At 35.4% G+C, this 22,918-nt stretch overlaps 1 protein-coding gene across 1 annotated transcript in view; it reads left to right on the top strand.

Moving 5' to 3' along the window:
- The first annotated feature begins 1,999 nt into the window (after window positions 1-1,999).
- The window catches only part of LOC111502730 (protein TRC8 homolog), a 54,366-nt gene continuing 33,447 nt past the window's right edge, over window positions 2,000-22,918 (top strand). The window contains exon 1 of the transcript XR_012465049.1: window positions 2,000-2,181. The gene's annotated coding sequence lies outside the window, so the exon portion shown is untranslated. The remainder of the gene's footprint in view (window positions 2,182-22,918) is intronic.

Genomic DNA, 22,918 nt, shown 5'->3' with positions numbered 1-22,918 from the left:
GCTAGATGGGAAGCCGCGACCGTGTCAACGCAAGTAAAGTCCCATACCACAGGTTTACCGTATTTCCATGGTATGAGAGACATACCATCTGGTCGTTTACCAGATGTTGTAAACTATACAGAAATAATTTCTCAGGTCCTTATATAGAATTGGTGACTATTTTTTCAGGTCAACAGGCAAAGAGTACGTGGCTGAATTTCGTTACGACAAATTATTCTCTTCGAAGTTGACAGACCATGGTTATTTTCCTCAATCTGATAAGAACCTGATAGGAGATCAGTCTGCGGCTATCTACGTCAGGTAGGTGAGAATAAAAATGTGTGGCTAGTGAAGTAGGTTCCCTGTGACACACTTCATAAAGAAGCTCTTTCATGACTGCATGGTTGCGGAATTCTAATTACACCCATGAGCCAGGAGACGCTCTCATGATTCTCCTATTCAACATGTAGCCATCCAAAGCTGAATTTGCAGCTCTGAAATTGCATCTATGGACCATCTTTTGAAATATCCTCTACGTCAACTATAACGCAATACTGAAGAGAGTCTAGTTGATTTGTTGATATCGGGATATAAAAACATCTGTACATCAGCTATATCTGACGATATACTTATTGGATTCAACTAGGCAGGGCTTTTTGGCTGCTGGTTTCGGTGAATCATTGTTTGAGAATGAGCGTTTGCTGGCCCGTTCAGGAAGAGATTGTTTCCTCTTCTGATGCAATTTCTGCTTCTGATGTTCAAGAATTTGATTCAGAAGAAAATTCATGAGATATTCCGCTCTTGAGGTAGCATAAGTCGCTTTTTGTCTGCACCTCCGAGAAGTATTGGATTCATGCAAGTGTTGGAAAACTTTACCTATATAGTAGGGAGCTGATCAGGTAAAGTCGGTCGACTTCCGAACACTCAACATATTATATCGCCAGAAGATGACACATTCTTTGTCAGTTCAGCATATTCCTATCCGTGGAAACCTTAGATTCAACATTTCAAACCTTTACGGTAAGATGAGGTCAATCAAGTAAAAGAAGAACTCAAATAAAAACCAACAAACTATATAGTAGGAAGCAGATCGTGTAAAGACAGTCTGATTTTGAACACGTAACAAACATCCCTTTAACTATATAGTAGGGAGCTGATCTAGTAAGGTTGGTCGACTTCCGAACACTCAACAGAAATCGCCAGAAGATGACACGTGATACTTTGTCGAAACGTCGTGTTTCATTCTGTCGGCTTCCTCTTATTTACCATGATATCTCTTTCCTCTTCATATTTTAAATCATTTGCAATTATAATAACTTCTTTTGTTTCGTTATGTTGAGTCATACAATACATTAAATTATTATCTATACCCCTTTTATTATACCACTTTGTTTCGTATCGACAACCAAGACAAATTCAGCGGTCGCTCAAGCAACACCTTCTTTAAATTAAAACACTACAATGTCTACTCCAACCTCAAAAGTCTACGGCCTTCTATTTTTTGGTGAAATCAATCATTTCTTTATTTAAGTTACCAAGTGCAATATTTGCTAACCCCAACTGTCAATGTCCATTTTATAATTATATCTATATGTATATCGTTCGTGAACTCATTTTTATCGTTTTATACTTCTAAAAGATCAATAAATCATATATGAACAATTATCATTTCCAAGGTTTTCTCGTTGAGATAATGATACAAATCCTACATTCCAATTCATTACAAAGTTTCGGGTATAACAATATTTCGGGACTTATTTTCATATTTGAATTTGTTTAAAATGCAAAATATATTCTATATAAAATATTTTTTTATTTTTCTCAATGAAGCAAGTATATTTGTATAACTTTAAATTGAAAACTCAACTTCGCGCGGTATGTTGTTTTGGTGGTTTTATTGAAAACAAATACATAGTTGTAAAATCACTGCAAGAGGTGTTGCCTATCTGTAGGTCGACTCATCAGAATTATAATATATATATTCTTTTCACCTTTATAGATAAATGAAGAGGCTCATGCGCGGCCCTCTACAAGGTCGACCGTCAGTATGAATTATAAATTCGTCCGGTCTGAACAAGAAAAAAACGGGAAGGTCAATTTCGATATCTATTTCCTAACCTCCCTTTCACCATCTTTTGTTATTTCCTGTTTGTCCAGGTGAAAATAGATTAGAAGAGATTCACAGGTTTCCATTCAAAAAAGGTAAGCTATCCTACAGTTCACTTTCATTTATCTTCAATAGTTGCTCTCAAATATGATGAAATATTTCAGAATCATGTAAGACCGTTAAATGCTGATTGTATATCGACTTATCTATAGTACAAGATGATATGGTGCACCCATCATAATCTTAAATAAAAGTTGTTATTGTCTCGTGAACCCTCTTATATAATTACATCCATCCATTTTTATAGGGCTATCATGGCTTCAATATTCATGACACGTCGTATTTTACGGGGATAACGTTAATTTGACAGATAAATACACTTTAGCCTTGAGAATAGGTTCATTAACTAGGTGTTAACAAAACTGTGAGCGTATCATCGTCTTTATTACCCATTCAATCATGTATAAATGACATTAGACATCTTCATATTTATCGTGTTCCTGGACCATTAATTGGAGTTTGACGACAGAGTGAAGTAGTTGATTTATTGCTAGTGGAAAGTCAATACGAGTATATCCAATAACATTTTAAGGTTCTCTGAACTTGTGTCTACTCAAGAAGACAAAAACTAATCTATATTAGACGCACTATACTTATTATTAAAATTTTCTTCTCCCTGGAATTTGTTTTTGAAATTTTGAAAGTGATTTAATGATGTGTTCCTCATTAGAAAACAATATACACAATACTTGTAAAATGTATGTACTTTCCATAATCAGAAAAAATTAAAATTGGAGGACTCATCCCAGGGAGTTACTTCGTAAAACCAGTATACTATTCTCCAAACAATGTGTGTTATTCATGAATGATTTGTATTCAATAATTTGCCTCTCAAAAGAGTACCAGAAATTTCACCTTCTTCATCGGAATAAAAAACAATTATATCTACTAGTCGCCCTCGTTCTCTTTTATATATCAGTGATATCATTTCTAATTTTTTCGACAGATGTTTTATAAAGTTTTGATTATAAAATTTGCCATAGTTATAATATGATGGAATTGGCCAATACTTGATGAAATTTCGTTATAACGCACTGATGATACTTAAATTTGTTATATCAAAGTTGCTGATCGATTTTTAAAACATCCGACAGTATTCTTTATAGACCAGGGCTGAAGCCTTCAAAAATGGTGAGAAGTCAAAAAAAAATAACAGTAGGATGAAACCCATTGGAAAAGGAGGGGAATATGATAAAAATTGAAGGAAAAATGAATTACCGGCGATCTGAGTTCGGGAAGTGGGAGGGGATGAGTTTTTAAGGGTAAAAAATGATTCATCCTCATTTCCGACAAAACTACAAGTCAAATGAAAACATGTTGAATGGCATAGTTGTAGGTAATAAAAAGATCTACAACTTTTGTATTCACAATTCTCACACATAGCCCCAATATTTATGCGAAAATTTCAAATAACCAAGTTTTTGTTTTTTTATTTCCATCTTTTAAAAAAAAAATTCTATGAAATTTTGGTGAAAACTCAATATCTTATGTCCCAAATTCACTGTAATTTATTTGATTTGAAATATTGATTTTTTTCTCCGTATTTTGAGCTAATATCAAAAAAGCACCCTTATTTTCAAACAAAAATTCTCATGTCAAAATATCAACTTTTTTCAAAAGGTCGGTATCCGTTTTGTTCGCTGAAATCTCTACTTTCTGATGGTGTAAAAAATATACATTACTATAGTAAAATGGTATTAGAAAATCAAAAAATTGAAAAAAACTTTTTTCAATCACTATTTACAATTTTGAGCTATTTATCAAAATTAACTCTTCAATTAACCAAAAAACGTGAGATTCCATGTTACTTCGAAAAACTAAATGATTGCAAATCGAAATATACTACTATACTATATTGTTTGTTGATTATATATAATCAACAAACAAATGAGTTAATAAAGTTAATATTTAATAAGACATCTATATTATTTTGAGAAGGTTGTAGAATCTCTTTTCAATAATATCTGTAGATGCCTATTTGTTACTGTTTTGAAATAATTTATATATCTGAGGGACCTACGGGAATTGAGTGAACGATCAACAGTAAAAAAGATATGAAAACTTATTTACAATACGAGCTTGCACCTTTTCCACTGCCACTTTTTACAGAAAATGGATTTTTACTTCACAAAATAATTTGGCAGAACTATGAAATTTGCGCCATGTAGAAAAACAACAGCTATATTGTTTTTGATAGATACCCCGAAATTAAAACATCAGTTACTGTCACAACAGTACCAGCAGCTACTTCAACTAAAAGAGAAGAACGTATAGTGGAAGATAAACCTCAGATAATATTCCAAAGTTTGATTCTCAAATATCATACAAAAATACCATTTTTGCAAGAAAAATTTGTATCTAACGGGAAAAACAGGACAAAATAATAAAAACTTTAATAAAAAGATTACAGTCACACATGTTTTCCTGTAAACAAGTAGAAGAAGAAGAAGATGCTAATTGCCAGAGATACTAATAAAACTGTCATTGTTGTTGGTCCTTTTAAATCAATTAAATTCAAATAATCATTACATTCATTTTCTCAAACCAGGTTCTGAAAATGAAAAGAATCTATTTTTCACGTCTAAAAGTTTTGAACATGAATCCTTCAGAAATATTGTTGCATTTCTGCATTGTTTTTCCGGTTGCAATACAACATCTGGATTTGCCGGAAAACAAAAGAAAAGTATCGTAAATTCATTATCAGACGCTAAAAATTTGTCAAATTTGACCAATGCAAGTGAAAAAGATATAAAAAATGGATTACGATTAATCAAATCTATTTATAAATGTAAAAATGAAAACAAAACACTGAAACAATTAAAATTTCAAAAATATCAGTTGGCAAAAATTATATGAATTTTTATTTTGGCAAACCTCCCACCCACAGAGGGAGCAGCAGAACAACATTTTTACAGAGCATATTATCAGCTTCAAACTTGTTTGGGTAACAAACTGACAGATATTCGAATTCGTTTCTTTTTTTTGCATTTTCTGAGAATATTTACTGTAGTAATGTATGTTTTTTTACACCATCAGAAAGTAGAGATATCAACGAACATAAAGCACACCGACTTTTTGAAAAATCTGATATTTAGACGCGATAAATTTTGTTTGAAAATTAAGGTGCTTTTTTGATATCAAGTCAAAATAAGGTGAAAAAATGAATATTCCAAATAAAATAAATTACAGTGTATTTGGGGCATGGAAAAGTAAGTTTTCACCAAATTTCGTAGAAAAAAATTTATTTTGAAAAAAATAAAAAACCGAAAACTTGGTTATTTAAATTTTTCACATAAATCTTGAGGTTATGTGAAAAAATTGTGAATACAAAAGTTGTAGATCTTTTTAATACCTACAACTTCACTCTTCAATCTTTTTCCATAGGACTTGCAGTTTTGCCGGAAATCAAGATGAACCATTTTTTACCCTCAAAAACTCCCCCCTCACACTTTCCGAACTCAGATCGCCCGTAATTTATTTTTTCTTTCATTTTTATCATATTCTCCTCGTTTTCTAATGGGTTCCATCCTACTGTTATTAAAATTATCGGTCCTGGTCTATTAATATTAGCTTCCGGCAATTCTTACATTTTTCATAACTCTCTTCAAAAATGATAAGCTAAGTACCTAATGGTGTATTTTTGAAAAAATTTTTTCCAGTAAAAACTTGCTTTCCAAACTATCGGTCATATGACGATGGTTTTCATAAGACGTCTGCGCAGACGGAAATAGTTATAAATTATGCATATAGGGTGACTCTCCGGGAACATCAAAAATTTTAGGAATGTTATGAAAATTTAGTAGAATGGGAATGACAGTAAGCACAAGTTAGTGAAAATAGTTTCAAGTTCTGAACACTTCCGATTATACCCGAACTAGGCTCGAACTTTGTTATTCCTAATGGGACACTCAACATTTTATTACAGATTCAGAATCTACATGGAGTTCCCGATATATTCTATATTCAACAATGTTTATCCATCTTGCATATTTTTCTAAATATTTGACGTTTTCCATTTGAAAAAATTTATACTGAACGAAAAATATTCCAAATTTTTCAATTTTGTGTGCATGGTGTCCACAAAAACTATTGAATATTGATATTCAGGGCTTAACCAAAAGTCCATTTTTTTAAACAAAACATTCAACATTCGAAAAGACAATCTTTTCCATTTGAAATACTTGAAATGCATGGGTTTCATAGACATAAATAGTTTAATGATTCAATAAAAAGCCAAAGAGAAATTCACTCAAATAAATATAAGTTAGTTGTGGAAAAATTCCTGTAAACTTTAGAATAGGTAGTCAATTGATTTATGTACCATCCAGAAATGTCAAAATAACTACATGGTTACATCTCACGCATGATGATTATTGCAGTATGTTCATGCTTTATCGGTCGGTAGCCAAGCGGTTCGGAGTGGGTGATTTGTTCACTCACTCGAATTGACTGCCGTGTTGGTCGGTGGTTCAAGCCCTAGTCTGAACGATTGATCTTCACTTGCTATCGTCCAACCCGTGTTAGGAATCACACGTTTAAAGGTAAGACCTCGGTAATCCTTAGCTCGCGCAAGTTTCGACTTCTGAGGGTTGTCGTTCGTAGGGGTGCGACAGCTGGTTAACGGAAAAACAGATTTTTGAAACAGATTTTTTTTATGGACATCACGACAAAGTTCTGAAAGGACTATGTGATATTTTGCCGCCTAATATCCACAAAAAACACCGTTGTAGAACACACTCACGAAAATCGTTAAATTCTATAAAACTCATAGTTCCGTGAAAGAAATTATTGAAAACAAAAAGCTGATTGTTAGCAATTATAATGTTGAAATTGATATTCTTGGATACTGTATCGCAAACCAACAGTTTCATTGAGGCATGCTGCACAACAATTTGGAATTTTCAGGAAATCAATAAGAAAGGTTTTGAAAAAACAAAATTAAATATTGACCATTCAAATTCTATTCTGTATAGAAATTGAAAAAAACCAATTTTCAAATACGTGTGAAATTTTGTGAATTTATTTCAAATTTCAATACAAAATTTTGTTGACCAAAATTTGTTTGAATACTTAATATAATCAATTAGACAGCCAAAAAACTTGTTTTCACTCTCGCATTTATCTTTTATGGATGTCTGTGATCTGTTATTCATATTTAGGATTCGCTTCATAATAGCTCGATCATATACCGAGTATTTCCTAACTACGAAACTTCAGAGGGTGATTCGTTAGGTCATTTTAAAAAAGTTTTCATGAACATATGTTCGAAGTTGCTTCGTGTCTGATATACAGGGCGTTGAATTTGAAGGAAAACGGTAATAATAAAATATCATCAATATTCTTATTTGAAGTAATAAGGCGCTTATACAGGGTGTTCATTAAACATGCGGCAAAAAGTTAAGACTATTCCTTGGAGTATTCTAGGGATATTTCGTCCTTTGATGATTTTTGATGGGGCGCTTTGTTTCGAAGGACAAAATATCCTTAGCGTAGTCCAAGGAATAATCTGTTAATTTTAGGCCGCAGTTTTTAATTTTTTTGGATCAAGCAACTGAAAATACAACTTATTTCTCGCTTGTGTTTTCTCAATTTCAAGCTTCGTTTTCAAGAAAAAAAATTACTTCTAAAAACTATCCAAAGACAACAAAATAAAAACCATAAGTAAATAATAAACAATTTTGACTTAAAAGTAAATGAGCGAAATGTCCACCTTCTGATAAAATACACAATTGTAATCGATTTGTCATTGATTGTCTGATTCGATTCCTCAAGTCATTGACATCTACTACAGGAGTTTTATAGAAAAGAGACTTCATATGACCCCATAAATAGAAATCTAAAGTATTCATGTCAAGACTGCGAGCTGGCCAGTTTTGAGGTCCTGCAGTCCAATCCAGCGATTAGGGTATCGAGTTGCTGACGACGTCATCTAAAGGAGCTAAAATGAGCTGGAGCCCCTTACATAACCGCATGTTGCTTCTCACAAGTACAAGCACTTCTAAAGAAAAGGGTTAATGATCTCGCAAAAAGTCTTGCTGAAAGGAAAAATGGGCCAATTAGGTAATCACCAATTATTTCTACCCAAACGTTCAGCGAAATTTGTTGCTGCAAATGACTTTCTCTAATCACGTGGGGATATTCATCGGCCCAAAAATGGTCATTGTGAAAGTTCATAATAGCATCTCGTGAAAAATTTGCTTCGTTCGTAAATAAAATATTTGCTGAAATATTATTATTGTATGCTATCGCATGAATGAACCATCTGCAGAACATTAATCTTGGGTGAAAATCCCAAGGCGGTAGAGCTTGGACCCGGTGAATGTGATATGGGTCTGGAAGGTTTCTTTTTACAGCTGTCCATACGGTTTTTGGGCTGACTTCCAGCTGCAGTGCAACCTTCCTGGTACTAATTGAGGAATCTTCTTCTATCACATCAAGTACATATTCTTCTAGTTTAGGCATTTTTAATGAAACTACCAGTTTTACATAACCTTGCATATACCTAATGTTCTAAAAGTTTTAACACATGAAATTACTCTGTTTAGATATCTGTCCTGGTAAATTATCCAGGCTTCTTCCGCATTTCTATTTGCTTATTGACAACTCTTACGAAATAGTTGTAGTTTCAGTTTATCAATCTAAAATAAATCAAAACTCAGTGGCGTACTTTTTTCCCCAATACTTTTGGCTGTGGTGCCCACTGAGACTCCACTGGACCTGTCAATTTCAATCTAGTTAGTGCTAAATAAGCGCCTCATTACTTCAAATAACTGTAGCAAATTTCAAATAAATCGATGCAAGATTGTTTATTATATTTTATAAATACCTTTTTTTTTAAACGTCAATGCCCTGTATTTCAGAAACGAAGCATCTCCGGACACATGTTCATGTGAATTTTTTTTTTTAAAACGACCTAACGAATCACCCTATGAAGTTTCTCTTTCTCAAAGCAGACTGAAAATACTTTTACCTATTCTTATAAAATTGTTTAGAGCTAGTCTGGCGTGGAACTATACACGACCCAGTTGGTTGGCAGCAAGTATGAAAATTTACTCAAAGTGGGTCGGAAAGACCCATGCCCTAAATCGGTACGACCAATTTAATCAGCCTTACATCCTTCCTGTTGAAAGGACTTGGGAGGATTCTGGACGGACACATTAGGAGGGTGGCATTATATGCATACCCTCTGAATAACCACCAGTATGCTTATCAAACCGACAAATCGACAGATTTAGCATTAAACAATCTTGTAGAGCAAATTTACCAATTCTTTGACAACAAGGAGATTGCGGTTGCTGTATTTCTCGATATTTAAGGAGCATTTGACAATGCATTATATCTCTGGCTAGGAAAGGTATAGAAACGACGATAACTGGCTGGATCTTCGCCATGCTGATAAACAGAACTACAACTACGACTCTTCAAGGCGAGTCCATTAGGTTCAGGGTCACCAGAGGCTGCCCTCAGGGATTCTTTCTCTCCTTCCAGGATTGGCTCACTCCAAGGCGATTATTCACCATTCGAAGCTAAGGTGAATAATCCCTACTATAGTAGGGATGAACTACGGTGTCTAACAGGCCTTCTCACAGGTCACTGTCATTTGAATCATCATATGCAGAGAATAGGACTGTCGCCTCTGTTTGGAACATGATGAAACAGCAGAACACATACTTCGTGCCTGCCCCATTGGGGATCGAATGAGGTTTTTAGAGTTCGGCAGAGCTGTACTCTTACCATCTGACCTGAAAGACCACTCACTATACAAACTAATCAGCTTCGTTAAGAAGCTGGGTTTATTTCCTCGAGTGTGAATAGGTGTGAGCCACAATAAACCCTTGCGGGTTGCGGTGGAGTGTCGAATAGACCCACTCACTTTGGACCTAACCTAACCTAAGACACACCCTGTATTTAAGACGCGGTGACAAGGTTATGTTCATGGTTGTTTGCATTGCAAAATTGTGTGTAATATGAAAATAGTAAAGGGTGGTGACTTGATTGAATGACATGTGTTAGTAACATACTTACTTATATTTTTTTCATGCATATTTTTATATTATATAGAAAACACTAATTATCATACTGAAAGTTTCAATTTCATTTTGAACATATTTTCCGATTTAGGTTATTTAATGTTTATAAAATGCCGAAAATTCCGCCACGTAGCAGGAAAAAATGTTTACCAGGTTGATAAAGTTACATTTCTCACCAGATAAAAGAATGTATTCCACTTTATTTTGAGGTTTCTAATAAACTGTTTACAGAATTACTGATTCACTGTGATTTTTAGTTCTACTGTGAAATCGGTTTCTCGTGAATTAAAAGTTATTTTTGTGAAAATGAAAAAACTAACAAAGAAAAAAATTCATGTGTTGAGACGGTGCTACCTGATTTTCTAACCATTCTAAAAGAAACCCAATACCGAAAATTATGTTTGAATACTGTTCTGAAAACCATCACTTTCAGTGCAGGCAAGCTTTAATTACCTTTGAAATTTTTCAGTATTACGAGAAACGAAAATTGGTAAAATATTCGACCTCTCCCGTTCAGAATTCTATTTTTCTGATTGGAAAAGCGGAAAATTTCCAAACTGACACCTTGTATAACAATAATAAACGTGGCACTACAGAAAATTCAAAGTGCAAAACATTATCGTTTTTTAGTTCACAAAATGAAATAAACCCTTCGCAAATTATACTCTCGGCGTCCACTTAGTAAATCCGCCATTCATTCACAAAATTAATTACCTGAATCATTACCAGCGTGGACAAAATACAACATAAGTCGAATCCATTCAGGGAAACAAACGACTAACAATTGCACCTTCATTTATCTTCCACATGGAATCGTGAAACAATAGCTAATCTTCGCCCTACGCCATCTAGCAATTATAGGGATAATTATGGCAGTCACCATTTACAAGCCGGGAACAATGGAACCAGAATAAGCTAATTAACCATAATGGCGCATTCTGAACTAATTATGAGATCCATATAATGGTGGAATACCGATATGCGGAATTTTAATTCGGTACTTATATGGTGAAATCATTTTCAATAAGGAACAAAAGTGATGTTGAATTCGAAGTAGTGGACAAATTTCAGTAGTCAGTATTCAATTGTTATTTTTCTCTCGGACCCTTTTACCATTAGCGCTGTTTCTATTATACATCAACGACCTATTGGAAAAGACCAGAAATTCAATATGCTGACTACAGCACTCTCGTCTGTTCTTTCTATTTGATCACCAATGACAATTAGCTGCCAAAAGTTTATATCTCAGTGAAGATCTGAAGAAAATTTTTGCTTATGGTGACACCAATAATCAGTCTGATTTCAAGGTAATATCGGTTGTTTAACCTAAAATGGTGAATTTTACATAACCTGACACAATAATGTCAGGCGACTCAATTTTTTTTATTTTGAACCAAACAAAAGCACTATAGGAAAATCCTTAAGGCACTCTTAGAGCGGTGCCTGTGCGGAAGTAACGATTCACATTGGATTCGAATCGCTGGAGATTAAATCCATTTGGAAAAACGTTCTCAGGAAGAACAGAACAATACTCCAAAGAACGTCTGATCTGAGCTTTACAAAGCATCAATAGTTTTCTGATTCAGAACAGTGTTTCAAGCTTTTGAGAAGCAGCCTTTACAATTCCAGCGACATGATTGTACCAAGACTTATTGGTGTTCATTTCAATCCTCAACAAACGTATCAAAGCAGAAAGTGGAATTGTCTGACCTAACATTATTATATCCGGTTCGGAGACATTTATCTTCTTGGAGAAAACCAATGCTTGGCATTCAATTGAACCTGGTTACTTTCACCCCAATTCGTAATCACTTCTGGATCCTCATTAAGGTATGCAACCTCCTGCTGCCAGTGAAGATGTACCTCCGTAGCCGATGGCCTGTAGTCCAAATGGAATGACGAAACACATGTGCTGTAGCCAGCAAAACAATTTATTGGATTCTTGTTTTTTTTCCAATAAGTCATTGATATACAATGAAAAGAGGGTTGGAGACAATATGGATCAACACCAGCGTTGATGGTGAAAGTATTCGAGAGATATCCATCGACGGCTACTTGCAGGAAATGTTCTTTCAGGAAGCTGGAGAGCCATACACAGAAATGATCCGACGAGCCATAGCATCGAAGTTTGGCCAGCAAACCCTCATGCCACACACAGTCAAAAGCCTTAGAAATATCAAGCGCAATAGCTCTTGATTCTCCATGTTTCTCGATTGCTTCATTCCAAATATGAATGCCATACTGATGATCGCTCAACATCTTGAAGCGTTCCAAATATTTGAGGATATGGTGGTTTATGACTTACTCCATGAATTTTGATATCAGTGATAGCAAAGCGTCTGGACTATAGTTATTTGGAAGATTTTTATTACTCTATTTGAGAATAGGCTGAACGCGAGCAATTTTCCAATAAGAAGGAAAAAACCCCTTTTTTGTAAAACAGGTTGAGAAGTCTGCAAAATACTGGTGTGAGTTCATTTGCGCACTTTTTAAGTACGATGACGGGCACTTCACCAGATCCAGACACTTTGTTGATAATTAGCTGTTTCAAAATTCGCCTGACTAGACGCTTTTGAAAAGTTATTTCCGGCATTGGTGGATTCTAGTGTGGAAATAGTGGGTGGTGTCTTTTCCAGAAAATCAACTGTGGATTGGGATGCAAATTATTCAGCTAGTAGATTTGCTTTTTCTATAGCTGTTGTTGCAATTGTACCATCCGCTTGTGTTAGTGGTGGAATTGTGGGTTTTGTGAAGTTCTGAATAACAGCTTCAGCTACTGACCAGAAGGATCTAGACTCGTTAGGATTAGGAAGCAGTGTATGCCATATTCTCTGATTGTGAAGGTCTTTGCTTTCATTCATTCCAAGTTTGCAGTTGTTGCGAGCATTAAAAAACCTAGTTAGGTTTTCGACCCTGGGATTTTTTCACCACTGCGTGTAGGCGACATTTTTGGAAGCGACAACTTGTTCGCAATTTTTGTTGAACCAAGGTTTTCCGTTAGAAGGTCTTTTCATTGAAAAAGAAATATATGCATCCATGGATGATAGAATAACTTCCGTGACTTCAAAACTGAAACAAACATCTAGCCAGGGGTAATTTCGGAAATGGTCTTGAAGATCCTCCCATTCAGTTGATCTGTATTGCCGATTGATTTTTTGAATATCAAATTATTGTCTTGACACTATTACGTCAAGGAAATGGAAACGGCAACTTCTTATAAACTGGAAACACTATTTCAAACTTGAAAGTTTCTTTCAATGCATTAAAAAAACAAATTAGATATGTTTTGGATTTTTGTTCACATGTTCACATGTATGAAAGGAGGTGCCACCTCTAAGCATAGTCTGGGTCTGGTACATTCTATTCAGAAAAAAGTCATCCGCTCTGCGATTTTCTGAATCTAAATGGTTGTTTCGGAAGTGTTTCTTTCTTTAAGTTTGCATTTGAAAGTAATTTATATGCAAGATCTACACATCTTTGTAAAGAGTTCATTCTTGAACTTATTTACTTTCTTCCTCCGTTCGGCAATTCCCCATCATTTTTTATGGAGATGGAGAAGTTAAAAGCCAAAAAGCTTTTTTTTACAAAAACTAATCTTTCCTGAAAAATATGGCTCTTTCAATTTGCAGAATCACTTATATCTATAGATACTTTCAACGCAAGTGATCTACCATTTGTCAGAAGTAAGCGACAAAATAACTTGAATAAATAAAACATATAAAAATAATTCAAACCAAGTTACTTCACAATCGTCTTCGGGTGATGACTGGACTATTCCTCCAAGAGATGACTATTTATATACTCTGTCTATTCAAGCAGAAGAGTGCTAAAAAATTGAATAAACAATGAAGAATATAAAAAGAGAAACTAAGTTACTTTACAATCGTCTACGAGTGATGACTGGACTATTCCTCCGAGAGGTGACTATTTATTTAATCTGTTTATTCAAGCAAAAGAGTGATGAGAATTAAATGAATAATTAAACATATAAAAAGAATTCAAACCAAGTTACTTCATAATCGTCTTCAGGTGATGACTGGACCATTCCTCCAAGAGATGACTATTTATATACACTGTCTATTCAAGCATAGGAGTGCTAAAAATTGAATAAATGAAACATATAAAAAGAATTCAAACCAAGTTACTTCACAATCGTCTTCGGGTGATTACTAGACTATTCCTCCAAGAGATAACTATTTATATACCCTGTCCATTTAAGCAAAATAGTGCTGAAAAAATTGAATGAACAATGAAAAATATAATAAAAATTAAAACCAAGTTACTTCACAATCGTCGTCGGGTGATGACTGGACTATTCCTCCGAGAGATGACTATTTATATACTCTGTCCTTTAAGCAGAAGAGTGCTAAAAAATTGAATGAACAATAAAACATATAAAAAGAATTCAAACCAAGTTACTTCACAATCGTCTTTGGATGATGACTGGACTATTCCTCCGAGAGATGACTATTTATATACTCTGTCCATTCAAGCGAAAGAGTGCTAAAAAATTGAATAAACAATTCAAAATATAAGAAGAATTCAAACTAAGTTACTTCACAATCGTCTTCGGGTGACTGGACTATACCTTCGAGATATGACTATTTTATACTCTGTCCATTTAGGCAACATGTGCTCCAAAACATTATCATAGTGCACGTGATCTCCCAGACAAGGCTGCTTGTACAGAGTCGCACTAAAGAACGACGGAAATTTTATATTTTTTTTATTAATATGCGGATGAGTATAGGAAACATTTTTTGGTGGAGTGTAGGGACACAAATTATCAGTTCCTTCAGCCGTATCATTACTTGACATTTTGAAAAATTAAAAATTCAAAATACCATATATGTACACACCATAGGCCACTCCGACACTGTAACAATGAATTCCGCCAGCCGATTGCAGTTGAATCTAATTGGAGGCTTGTTTATTTCACTCAATAAATGCAAATGTGCGTGGTGATCATGCTTTGATCACGCATCTACCTTTGTTTGGGTTACTTTGTTTGTTGGATGAATATAGTTTAGGTTATTCAAATACTTTTACCTATCCCCCTTTTCCTTCTCACCGGTTTAGCAGGAGTTGACCGTTTTTTTATTTCTTTTCACTCTGTTGTCATTTTCATCTTTTATCTTGATTATTTTATTTTATTCGTTTCATTGTATTTTCATTTCACGATTTATTGCCTGTATGTAATTGATATTTCAGCTATTCATTCCAAGTTTTTTCTGTTCTTTCATAGATTTAGAATCATATAATCATATTAGACAATGGAACATTGTCAACCACTTTCAAAGAAATATAGAAATACTTAATCCTCGCGAAAGATTTCAAAACTCTCTCCCCGAACAAAACAGAGCCAACCCTGTGCGCATCCGAGTTGGTGCAATGAGAATGGCAATTGTGTAGGGGCCCCGGTCTGTGTAACAGTTTAATTTGCACATTAGCTCCCGACAGAGAAAGGCTGAATTAATTAACGCCATTATCGCCTATCATCTGTTTTAATTGCCTCGCGAGGGCGCCATGTTGTTTTTACTAGAAATTAAAATGGCCGCCCCTAACAATGGTGTAGTCATTATATAGAGGCATAATCAGAATACAGAAATGGTAAATTGCCTAAGAGATAACAGACCCGATTTACACCAGACGAGTTGCAATTTGCTCCATTTACTTCATAGCATTCGTAACGACAGTTATGAGTTGCTGTTATTCGTTTCTTCTCCAATGTTACAATTAATTTGATTTAATTGTTATGGGGTTATTTCAGGACAACTAGATACAATTCACTTTTTAACCAACACAATTTTCTATTTACTTAGTCTTATGCATATGACTGTGCTTGAATCCAAAGAATATTCTGTGGGAAGAATGCTCTACCATGTGTTTATTGGTTCAACGGCCAAAGTTTGTGATGGAATGATCTGTTCAGATAATCTACCGTATGTACAAAAATTTCTAGTAACAAAAATAAAAGTAAAAGACTTTCTAACATAAAGGGGTAGGTTGGTAGGTCTAAAGTGAGTGGGTCTATTCGACCCTCCACCGCAACCCACAAGGGTTTATTGTGGCTCACACCTATTCACACTCGGCCAAATAAACCTAGCTTCTTAACGAAGCCGATTAGTTTGTATGGTGAGTGGTCTTTCAAGTCAGTTGGTGAGAGTACGGATCTGCCGAATTCAAAGAACCTGATTCGGTCCCCAGCGGGGCAGGCACAAAGTATATTCTCTGCTGTTTCATCATTTTCCAGACAGAGGCGACACACACTGTCTTCCGACAGTACCAGTCTCTGCATATGATGATTCAAATGACAGTGACCTGTAAGAAGGCCAGTTAGACATCGTAGTGCATCCCTAATGTAGTCCAACAACTGTTTGGAATCAAGCTTCGAAGGGTGAATAAACGCCTTGGAGTGAGCCAATCCTGAAATATTCTGCCATAAATCTTCTTGCCATCCTGGTGTTCAGTGTTTGTTTGGCAAAGCCCAAATCGATGCCAATGACAGGTTCTGGTCCAATGAAGCCTCCTTTGGAAGAGAGTCAGCAGCTTCATTGCCTTCCAGGCCAGTATGGCCAGGAATCCAGACCAGAGACAATCTGTTAAGTCTTCCTATCGAGGAGAGTCGTTTTTGGCAATTTGCTACCAATTTAGACGTTGCTCGGTAGGAGCCAAGAGCTTCCAACGCCGCTTGACTGTCCGACAATATTTTTATTGACTTGTGTGTGAGGTTGGATTCATCCAACCTGCAACTGAAAACACTTGCACTAGAACCGGAAGGTGTTTTTGATCCATCTGTGAACCAACAACTATCTGAATAAAGGGGATACACACAGTTCTGAAAAATTATTATATTCCATTAAATTAATGAGACACAAAGTTTGTGAAAGTTACTCAGTTCACGAAGTCTAAGACCGAGTCCTAATAAAGAAAGAGCACCAAAAGGGGGTTCACCAGACCACCAAGATTCGAAAATTCTGGTGCTTTTATGAACTTGCTAAAATCAAAACTTCAAGGTGTGAAAATTGGGATATTAACGACAATTTTATTGAAAATATAACCGCAACAAGCTCTAACAGAATGCAAATGACTATGAAGCAGAAATCTTTAAATAAATTCTAATATTATAGTCCTCTAAATTTATCAAAAATGTTTTTCGTTAGTCGGATTCATTTATATTTACACTAGTATGAAAGTAATTTATATTTTGTCTTATGTCTGTATACTCAAAACATATTGAGAGGGGAATATTTTTTTAGGAGAAATTACTTTTTAGGAGATAAAACTATTTGGTTTTCTACTCCATTATTTCATAAAACGTGGGGATCTTTGGAAGAAAGGAAGGAATAAATTGAAAACGTCAATAAAAGTCACATAGATGTGTATCTCATGCACCAAAGTTGTTTCAGATACAAACTGAAAGAAAATGCCCATTCGAAATAACACTTTCAAAGAACAATAAAATACATGAAAATCCCTTTTTTTCATTCAGTTTGTGTACCAATAAACACCAGATAAAAACAGATATTTATTATTACTTCAAATGTAACCCTCTATATATCATTCAATTTTTGAATTTTTTCATAATATTTTATACAATGAATCTTACTGGAGTTTTAACCCAACACCAAACCATTATTTTAAACACCTTGATACTTGTTTCGTTCCCCAATTGATCATCTTCAAGATGGAAGATTTAACTTCCTCCTGGTGATTGAAACACGTGTCGAGTTGTTAAAAATAACGGTTTGGTGTTGGGATAAAACTCCAGTAATATTCATTACTACCCCAAAGATTCCAAACAGTGCAGCACAAATTGCAGACAATGTTCAGAAAATACTTCGTTCTTCGTGAGCTCCTGACTTATATTTTGATTTCTTTCAGTGTTTGAGTAATCGGTGGATGGTGGAGCTGCTTTTTCGACTAGAAGTATGTGGACTTGTGATGCACTGTTTGGAACCTTTGGTGTAGTAACGAATATTACTGGAGTTTTTTCCCAACACCAAGCCGTTATTTTAACACCTCAACACGCGTTTCGATCACCAATGGATCATCTTCAAGAGAAATATTGAACTAAATATACGTACAATATTATCCTCATACCATAGATACCTCGTCTAGGTACCTGCGTCTGGAATTCACGAAATTAAATGTAAGGACTGCCATGCAAAATATTATGGACAGACAAAAGATCGATTAAGACAGATAAAAAAATCTATTAAAGTAAGATATAAGGAACTCTTAGCAAACCTAAAATATGGAAGACCAGAAAAATCAGCAGTCGCCCATCATATTTTGCAACAAAATCATTCCATAGACTTTGGTTCAATAAGATTAGTTATACAAGTTAACAACAACAGGCAAAATATTTTTGGGAGCTAGATATGAGAGAGTTCAGTGTTATAATTGTTTTATTGAAAACTTATCAATTTTGCTAAAATAACCTATTGAAATGAAAAGGGTTCACTATTTTGTTACTTTGTTGATTTTCTTGTACATGATGTCTCATACTTTCTAACCTATAATATTAGTTTTGGTTGACTAGGAAACTGACTTGACTATTACATACGGACACATTGTAAAATTAATTTAAGACTGGTAGGTAGATAAGGCAACATTGTGAAATCAATTGAAGACACTTAAGACACAGGTACCTAGAAGAGGTATCTATGATATATATTAGGATAACATTGTACATATATTTACTTCAATCTTCCTCTTAAAGATGATCGCTCGGTGATCCAAACACGTGTCAAGGTGTTAGAATAACGGTTTTGTGTTGGGATTGAACTCAGGCATGATAACCAAATTGGTATCATCATACATTGCATCAGCAGCTGCTTTTTTATCAGTCTTACACGTACAGTGTTACGAAACTCTTAATTGTACAAATTATCCCTTGGGACAATTTGAAACTTTTCATGAAATAAATGAACAACTTCCATTTGTGTTCCTATATTAGATATAATGGAATTGACCAATACTTCATGAAAATCTATGACGTGTTCAAGTAATTCTTTATTTGGATATTTTTCACTTGACAGTTCACAAAACCGCAACAATACAATAGCTTTCTCAAGCGTTTTTATACTGGCCAAATTCTACTGATTTTTTTCTATATATAATTACAATTTGCATCATATGCCCATCTTAAGTAATGACGAATAACTTTATTTTACTCGAGAGTAGGTCAAAAGTTTTGTTCATTTTTGAGAGTCTACTATAAAATGTAATATTTCAGTGAATACTTATTCAGTTTCATCAAAATGATCGCCATTTGAATCAGTGCACTTTTGCGAACGTAACACAAGTCGTCTAATTATATTGTCATAAAAATTGTGTGCTCGGGATTCTATGAAGCTGACAAAGGTCGTTTTGTCTGGACCTGCTTGGCGAACGTTCTACCGGTGAGAAAGTTATCGAAGTGCTTGGAAAGATGGTAATCGGTTGGCAAGAGATCTGGGAAGTATGAAGGGTGATGCAGCTCAATTGGTTTGATTTTCGGACAGTGATTTGTGAAACGTGCGGACAGGCATTGACGTGCAGCAGGATCCGGTTCTGTTGACCAGCGCCGGCTGCTTCTGACACCATTTTTGGTACATTTCGTCAATTTCCTCACAATAGGACTCTGCTGTGATGATTTGTCCCGGTTGCAGAAAATTATATCGAATCACACCAGCTGCTGGCCACCATACAGTAACCATGGTCTTTTTTGGTGGGTTTTCACATTTGGAAAGTACCTCATCGGTGTTCAACCGTCGCGCCGTACTGAACGTCCTTGTTGTCGAAGATGCTCCACTTTTCATCACACGTGATGGTCCTACTCAAAATAAGATTGTTTCGGTTGCGCAAAGAAAAGTAGAACAGACCTCGGGACATGACAATTCCTGTCGAACGTTCAAATCATGGAGCACCCACTTTTCGAGCTTGTTAACCTCTACAATCCTTTTTAAACCATGAAAAAATCGCATGGGAGCGAATGCTCAGTTCTTCCGCCACCCCACGCACCATTCGTGATGGGCCAGTCTCCACCACGTTCCTCAAATCCTCGTACTGGATCACTATAGGTCGACTACTTCGGGGCTCTTCTTCGAGGCTAAAATCTCCGGAGCGAAATTTTGCAAACCAACGTCCAACAGTGCGTTAATACTGTCATTGCCATATAACTGTTTAATTTTTCGGAATCTTTCATTAGCGCTTTGGTTCAATTTGAATTCATTGAGGAAATCGCCTAACGACATCCTACAGTAATGAGATGAAAAAAGGTAAAAAAATTTGATCTGGTGAAAATTATATATAGTACAAAATTCTACATCCATTAGTATATATCACGACACAGTAGAATAAATATTTATGAGATATGGAGCTAAAATAAACACGTGATATCAAAACGGGCAAATCTTTTGAAACAAGTACCTATACATAAATAGTTGATTTTTCAAAGGTGACCTGATTATTAGGTATGTTCTCAACTATACACATGTTAAAATTAACACTCAACTGCTTCGTGGTTTCTGGTCTCTCAAGGTGCTAAGATGATTTCTGTTCACACGTCTCACGCGTGCTCTTTATTCGGGAAGTAAACAAAAATTATCACCAATTACACTCAGAAATCCATTTTTCTCAATAGTAATCCAACAATTAGAGGCCGTTACAGATTTATGAAAACATCATCAATTAGCACTTCTGCAGTGATTATTGCTTTGCCTCATAATGAGTATTTGTAATGATGCTATACTACCTTTGTGAGTAGAAGTTATTATTGAAATGATATTTGATGTGGAAATTGAGGAATGATCGTTTGTAATGTTTATTGCTATGTTTAGTAACAAATGTTTGTTGATACATGACGTCTATTTGTAGAATAATCATCATGAATTCGATACTGGATGTGAGAATAATTTCCGAAAATTTTGAAAGTGTAATGAATACTGTTTTGATGCATTGGTGAGAAATTTAGTTTTTTGAATTGAGTTTCTCTATCAAGTATAATGTTCACACCAATTTTTCCATTTATCTTCTGATACTTCTCTGTGGGACTTCCTTCTATATGCATAATCAAATTTTCATCATTCCATCTTTCCACCAGCTGCCTTGTCATTCATTTTGTTGTTGGACTATACATACCTTTTGTAAGAGATCAAATCGATAGGAATATACAATCAAAATTCAAGTTTTTTCTTTCAGGAATTCAACAGAAAAAATCCAGGTCGGTTGAAACGATGGGCCTATCTGCCATTGATCGGGACCCACGTTTTCTTTCAATCCTTTAAGTGGGGTGTGGAGAGTCGCAATCACCACTTTCTACTCACGAGTGTCTAGTCAGAACATGATCCGAACTATTACCTGCAACTCGTGTTGCATTGCAAACGTTGGCTGAACCCTACGAGATAGATCAAAATAATGTACAACAGTATTGTACACCTCAAAAAGGTCTACGAAAAAGTCCGCAATGTTATATGTCTATCTCTTAAGGATATCCCACAATAACTATGTTTTATCCTTTGATTTTTTACGAAACGATTTTAGGCAAGACAGCAATAATTCTTATTCAATCAAGTACATTGTGCATTAAATATAAATCAATTTGGCTCCTCACAGCATGTGATTGAAATGAATATTTTTGAAAATATCACAGATTTAAAATGCAGGGACATAGTGGTTGCGGCGGTACCGGCCGGGGAGCTGGCAGCGCGTGCTTATAAATAGCGCGTCGAAGGTTGTGCTTCGCCCTATAGCACTTTATGATCAGCAGAACTTTATAAAATCCACAATTTCATCACTAACACAAGCGGATGGTTCAATTGCAACAACAGCCATTGAAAAAGCAAATTTAATAACTGAACAATTTGCGTCACACTCCACAGACGATTTTCTGGAAAAAGCACCATCCACTATTCCCACACACACACACACTATTCCACAATGCCCGAAATTACTTTTCGACAGCGTCTTGTCAGACGAATTTTGAAACAGCTCAATATCAACAAGGCGTCTGGCCTTGATGACTTGCCCTTCATCGTACATAGAAAGTGCGAAAATGGATTTGTACCAGTATTCTGCAGACTTTCCAACCTGTCTTACAAGAAAAAGGTTTTTCCTTCTTGTTTCAAATAACTGTACCAGTCGCTTTGCCATAAATTGTACACACCTCAGCAACTTTTGATGTTTTATAAAGCTCAGATCAGACCTTCTTTGGAGTATCGTTCTCATGCATGGAGCTCCGCTGGATTCCATCCAGAAAAGAGTCGTCCGCCTGATTGGAGAGCGAACATCACGTGCAACCTTTATAGCCTGGAACATTGAAGGAAGTTTGGAGACTTGTCTCTCTTCTATAGATACTTTCACAGGAATTGTTCAAATGACTTGGCACACTTGATTCCACCAAGAGCGGTACATATCAGAAATACGCGACGGACTGTGGCTACTCATCGTTTCGATGTTCAACTTAGCACACCTCGAACTTCCCTGTTTGAGAACTCTTTCATCTGGAGAACTGCGTTTATGTGGAATACACCCCCTGAGAAAAATTTTCCAAATGGATTTAATCTCCAGCGATTCAACTAAAAATGTGAATCGCTACTTTCGCACAGACACCGCTCTGAGAGCACTTTAAAGATTTTCCTGTAGTGCTTGTGTTTTGCCCAGGAGAAAAAACGATTTCCAATGGTTTCTGACATTATACAACAGTCCTATACTTACAAATAATTATGAATTCTCTGTGTTACAGCATCAGCCAACT

The sequence above is a fragment of the Leptinotarsa decemlineata genome, unplaced genomic scaffold (genome assembly GCF_025532065.1).
Source record: "Leptinotarsa decemlineata unplaced genomic scaffold, Ldec_3_MD MMD2_tig00000218_RagTag_RagTag, whole genome shotgun sequence".
NCBI classification, from domain to species: domain Eukaryota; kingdom Metazoa; phylum Arthropoda; class Insecta; order Coleoptera; family Chrysomelidae; genus Leptinotarsa; species Leptinotarsa decemlineata.
Note: the sequence above shows the minus strand (reverse complement) of the source record. Positions and strands in the feature narration are given on the sequence as shown.